This window comes from Mastigoproctus giganteus, chromosome 7 (assembly GCF_048544385.1).
Source record: "Mastigoproctus giganteus isolate SK-2022 chromosome 7, ASM4854438v1, whole genome shotgun sequence".
Taxonomy (NCBI): Eukaryota; Metazoa; Arthropoda; class Arachnida; order Uropygi; family Thelyphonidae; genus Mastigoproctus; species Mastigoproctus giganteus.
In genome coordinates, this window is record NC_143581.1 from 54,796,846 (window position 1) to 54,802,845 (window position 6,000).

Genomic DNA, 6,000 nt, shown 5'->3' on the forward strand with positions numbered 1-6,000 from the left:
ATCCAGTTTTTAGAAACATTCCGTGTAAAATCGATTACTTTGATCTGATCTGTATAAAACGCCTTCAGTTTCTCATATGCGCTCTATTGATTTGTTTAATTCCTCTCTTCATCAAACACTGGAAAATGTTAACGTACATAAAATGTTTTTGTGTACCTGTCTTAGAAATACGAAGGATTCCTTTATTTTTTATTATTTTTTTTAACTCCAGCTGAATTCACCAATATATGCAAAAACTACACTCGTTTTCGGAGCTCCATGCAAGTTCTGACTTATTTTACTGTTTCAATTGAAGCAATGAAATATTCAGAACTTGGTCCCTGCGCTTCACCTCTTATCAAATCCAATCAATTTGATAGAATGGACGAGTAACGCGCGATTATTAAATCTTATTTCAAGTTGGATAAAAGTACAAAGTGCAACCGACACTTGCAACGTGCTGCATCCAGCTTAAAGTGGAGCAACGTCATCACTTTAAAGTACATTTGAGTCGTTTTTGCGATGGGAGACAATCGTCCATATATCGGTGATTGTTTGAGAAACAATCACCGTAGAGATACGGTGATTGTTTCTCAAACCGATGGGGACCATTTTCAGCTCATCCTCAAATCCCAACAAAGGATTGCTGTTCAATCCGGACAAAGAAAACTTATCCTTGCTGTCCTTCCCCTAACATTAATTCTGCACTCAGGCTCCTTCCCGAACTCTAGAACTGGCCCTGTCTATGGGTTGTTAAGAGATAAGCTGAACATCAGCAAAAACATTTTTCGCGTAATGCAAAATAATGCACTACCGCATACAACCTATGCTCATTCAGTTATGGGCCGAAAAGATAAAATAGCGGACTGTCAAGATATTCAAACAGTTTGATAGCGCAGATTTCGACTACAGTACTGTATTTTATAAAATGCTTTTCAAGCAGCTTAGTGTATCAGCAGAAGCGAAATTATTCTACTGAAACTTTGCGGGGCTCCGAGTCCAGAAGCAGCCAAACGTTGAGAAAAGGGTGCTAATTTTTAAAATTAATTTTATTTAGTCTCTAACCGTCCAGGAACTAATTTATTTTTGCGAGGCCAACTTTCTGTAGTTACGTCACCATATATTAATGCACGGGTTGGAAGGAGAACATATTTCGAAGAACTAAGTGCCAATTGTTTGCATTTTATATAAAGATAAAATGCAGTTACTTCTGGAACTTTCGAGATAAATTTTCAGTTATCATTAGTAGGTGTCTATCCTTATAGAGAGAGAAGTTGAGAGCCAGCACGGACCCTTTCCCAGGGGTAAGCAACCTTGCCAATCCTAACCCTTCTCTTTTTCTTTCTTAAATAATAGCTAAGGCCATGGGTCCAGAGCACCGATTTATCTCCCCACGCCTCCTTTCGACCATTGCTTATAGGGTAATTGAATAAGATATTGAACGCACCATGAAATGTATTTAAACTTGACCGGACACATAATGATGCTTTGTAAAATATTAAGTATTTCTCCTTTTTTCACAATTACTGTCTAGTGTCTCCTATATTAGATGAAATTAATTAACTGTAAACTTGCTTTCGTTCTAAAGTTGTTAAATTCGTCTTCAGATTCAACAAAAACTTATCGAAAAATTATTTTTCCATTTTTTACTTATAATTTCTTACTTTTTTTTTAAGTTGCCTGCGGCCAGTTCTTTTCTCAATCATTCGACGAGTGTCATGCGAAGTTCTTTAAAATTCCAAAGCCCCTGCTGTTTAAATTTAACACCGCATATTGCCACCAGCAGTGTTATGTAATAACTTGACAACTATTTTATATTTTCTAATATTTTGCTCCAATAAGTTGTCATTACGTTTGCAAAACGTTTTATCAGTTTTTTTTAGATTCTGGTCTCTTTATTGATTTCGTAATAGATATTTTATTTTAAAATATTTTACATGAGCAAATCGAAGATTGAGACTTTCTGAGTAACCGTTTCCTAAAATACAATTCACCGTTTCTTGTACTTAAAAGAAAAGTATTAGGAGTATTATATAGGAAAAATAAGTGATCACAGATGCGGGCAGGTACACCGAAAAGTTTTTATAAACAAAGTTTTTATTTATTTTTATATTCTGGGCGCTCTGTACTACCGCAAGTTTTGATATTCATTAGTTTCGTTATTCAACTTAGCAGTCATCTTAGCTTAAGTTCAAAAGAACGCCATGTCTTGGAATGAATATTTAATGAGAAATCCATTCCTAATTATTCATCGAACCCGTGGCGATTCAGCTGCAGCTCAGCCACTTTGAAAAGCTTCAACGCTGCAGAAGCAAGTATACCGAAGTCTGCAAACTAATTTATCTATTTATAGTTTGCTACAGTTTGTGGGGCGATCTGTTGTCTTGACTTATATAAAATAAAATTTGCCATCGTTGTCAGTCCTACTTAGGTCACTATACACCTCGGAATCTCTCCACATAATTTCTGCAAAAGTAACAGGAGGCTTTTATGCGCAAAAGGCGCTCGTGCATATTACCATGCACCGTTCTGCACCAGTGCTGCCATCTGCGATCCGCACGTGCCGTCCACACCTGCGAGGGTTCCTGAATGATGTTAATGATTTCAGCCACGTGTGTGTATATATGTGTGAGTGAGCGCGCTCGCCTTAAAGAAGTCTTTGTAGCTTTTACAAAGATGTCCCGTTAGCAAAAGTGACTTTGTAAGGGCAGGACGCCCATGTGTGCACCTGGACCGCCGTATTTTTATTTTTTATATTTTTCACCTGGGTATAGTCTCTTAAAATTTAAAATTATCACGAAGCGGGAGTTGGTGCTTGCGCACGAAGAGATTGAACTGCCCGTTTACTGTTATCGGAAACAAAACCATGTGGAAATTATTTAATTTTATTTAAAATTTCTTTCTATTAATCGATTTGCTGTCCAGCAATTCACTTTCTGTTACTGGAGGAAGAGAAAACAGCATTACGATTGTATTACCAATCGTCTCTTGTTCATAGCAAAAACAATGCAACGGATACTTGAACTCGGCTGAATTTTAGACTACTGCCTTTTGCATAATTGCATACATTTTTCTAGTGTCGAACGGACAGACACCATTTACTTTCATCTCCCACTTTGTTTCCCCCATACTGAACATTCACAATTTTATTTTATGTTTTTTGTCTCCCTAAAAATATCTCGCAAATTTGATAAATTGAATGTCAGAGTGACAAATTAGTCAATTTAACAGTTCCAACGCACAATTGTGTAGACTAGAACAAACCGATCTGTAATTTATAATTGTTTTCAAATGAAATGTTACTTCAGAAGACATGTGTTGTGTATTATGTAGGGTGGCACCTAAACGTTAGTTTAATTCTGCCATGGTACAATGTGATGAATAGAGAACTCTGTAAAACGGCTGTATGATGTCTGCGAAGCGTGTGTGTCTTGTTCTTTTGTTTTGGCCACTTAGCTACTAGGGAACAGCGATCACCAGGATGGCTTCTCCCTAGTATCCGTCCACGCCACGAGGAGGCGGGTCACAACAATGCACGCGGAAATATTTTTTGCGGCAGACCGGTGGTGTGGTTCTTTCCGTTATTTATTACCCCCAACGTTTACTTCCTCGTCTGTCCAATGCCATACTAAATGTGTCAGAATCTGTTGCACATTAAGTGCATGTGCATTCACTTCAGAATGAATGTCTCTGTTTCCAGAGATGCACTCTGGAAACAGAGACATTCGCGCTGAAATACATCCAAATACCATTTCCACTGCGAACTTATCGCGAATTAACTCATATCTGTTAAGCTGAGTAATAACGTTAATACAAGTGGTGTAATTTCCTCTTCGAGTAAAAATATTTCCAACCTGTTTACCCTTAAATAATGTCAAATAATGTCAATAAAGCAACATATCTATTGATATGTTACTTTATCAAATTGACTTAAAATGAGGCATTTCTGTAATTATTTCAGATACACCTATTTAAGTGGCATGGGTGAAGATTTTTATAGTTAAAATGAAAAAAATAGCATCGGTAACCATTTTCCACAAGGAAAATGGTTACCGATCCCTGCTCATTCGTTCTTTGTTATTAAAATAATACTCGCCTACCCACATTACCGTAGTGATAGTTAAAATATCTTAATTAATACCACGTGTTAAACGTAACCCGTATGAGGCGTCGAGCATAAATTTCTGTAGGTTTTGTTGCATCACACAAGAAACGTAGACAGCACATCAGACAGAATGTAGAAGTACAAAGATGCAAGAAGACATGTGGAGTATCCCGTATGTTTTATTACAGCTTCCTAAAGTAACCCGGAAACTGTTCTTTTATGTTAAGCAGGTGCTGCATTTTGCAAAAATTTCGCTTGTGTAACCTGCTAGGTGTGTTGATATTACATCTGCCATCTATATCGCATTTTATTTTTAATCTAAACTACCACAGAAACAGTGTCATTCATTACTGGAACGAGGCAGACAGCCCAGCACCTGCAGCAGAAAGAAAAATTGGTTGCCGCTGTTGGCGTTGTAAATTTTGATACCAGTTAGAATTAATGTATGCAATTATTTTTCTTACTCTTTAAGATAAATAGCGCTTTGTACAAAAGGAATATTAAAGGAGAGAAAGAGTTTATTTCCTGCTTAATGTTTTCTCCATCTGGAGATGGTTTATAAAAGTATGTTTTCAGTATACCGAGCTCTGTTTGCGTTCAGCTGATGTAAACGTGGTGTGATTTGAGTATCATTCTTATCTAAGTATGTCTGACCTCACTGGTATAAATTTACAACCATTCTGAAGAGTTGCAAGAATCGCAATACAACAATTATCAGGGAAAAGAGCTTTATGATTTAAATTAAGACAACTTTTTTCTTTTTTTAGACCAATGGCTCTCAAATACTAGACAGTTCCTTTACAGATCCGTGGCAGGTCTGAAGTGGACGATTAAAATTTTTAATCCATTTAGGTCTTAAATTGTGGAGGGGAATGGACGGACATATAAGTAAGTTCCTAACCAGTGTTATATCAGCGTAATGTAGGTGGTGCTGGTTCCCGACCATTTATCCGAATTGCCACATACCAATTTTTTGAAAAGATGGCCTGTGGCAATCTACACAGTTATGTCAGCTTTACTAATTACAAGGTTTGATCAAAAAAAGCGACGAATGTTGCAAAAACTGAATTTTATTCGGTGATCAATGTCTAATATAATAAATGTTTTAATATTCTTCATTAGCTTTTTATATTATATTAACTTCAATATTAGCTTTTTATACCTTTTTCAATGACACACTTACTTAATCGTGCCCGTCACTGTTCAAAACATTTTGGAAGTCTTTTTTTTTTTTGTCAATGATTTTAGACTATCAGTCGTTCGTTTTTTTTTTCCCCTTTCGTGTTCTGTGTTAATTTTGGGAATTGCCAAAAGCCGCATGGTGCCAGATCAGATGAATAAGGTACACGTGTGGCACAAAAGGAATGTTTTTGTCTGTCAAAAATTGCCGGATGGCGAGAGACGTGTAATTATGGCACACTCTCATGTTGTTTGTTTGGTTTATAGGAGCATTAGCAACTAAGGCCATATTTCTCCGGGAATATGCGGTGGTCATTCCCTTGACCTTTCCGCATCCTCCGTATGTGGTGGTGACGGGCTCGAACCCCGGTCTAATCAAGAAGCGTGTGCTACGCACTGCTGCTCCTTCCCACCTGGCTACGGAGGCGCCTACACTGTCATGGTGAAGCCAATTTTTCGAGTCGTTCACGACGGAATACGTGTTTCAACCATTTCAAAACTTTTTGCTAGTAAGTCGCGTTAAACAGTGACACCTTAAGGAACAAATTCTGATAATATCATCCCTTCGTTATCAAAAAAGTGTAATCAGCATGACCTTCACGTGATTTTGACTGCCACGCCTTTTTTGCCCTTGGTGACGACGTTTTTCCCTTTGGGATCGTTGAACCTTGGTTTCTGGGTCATATCCATACACTCAAGATTCATCAATCACCAATATATATTATTTATTTATTTAT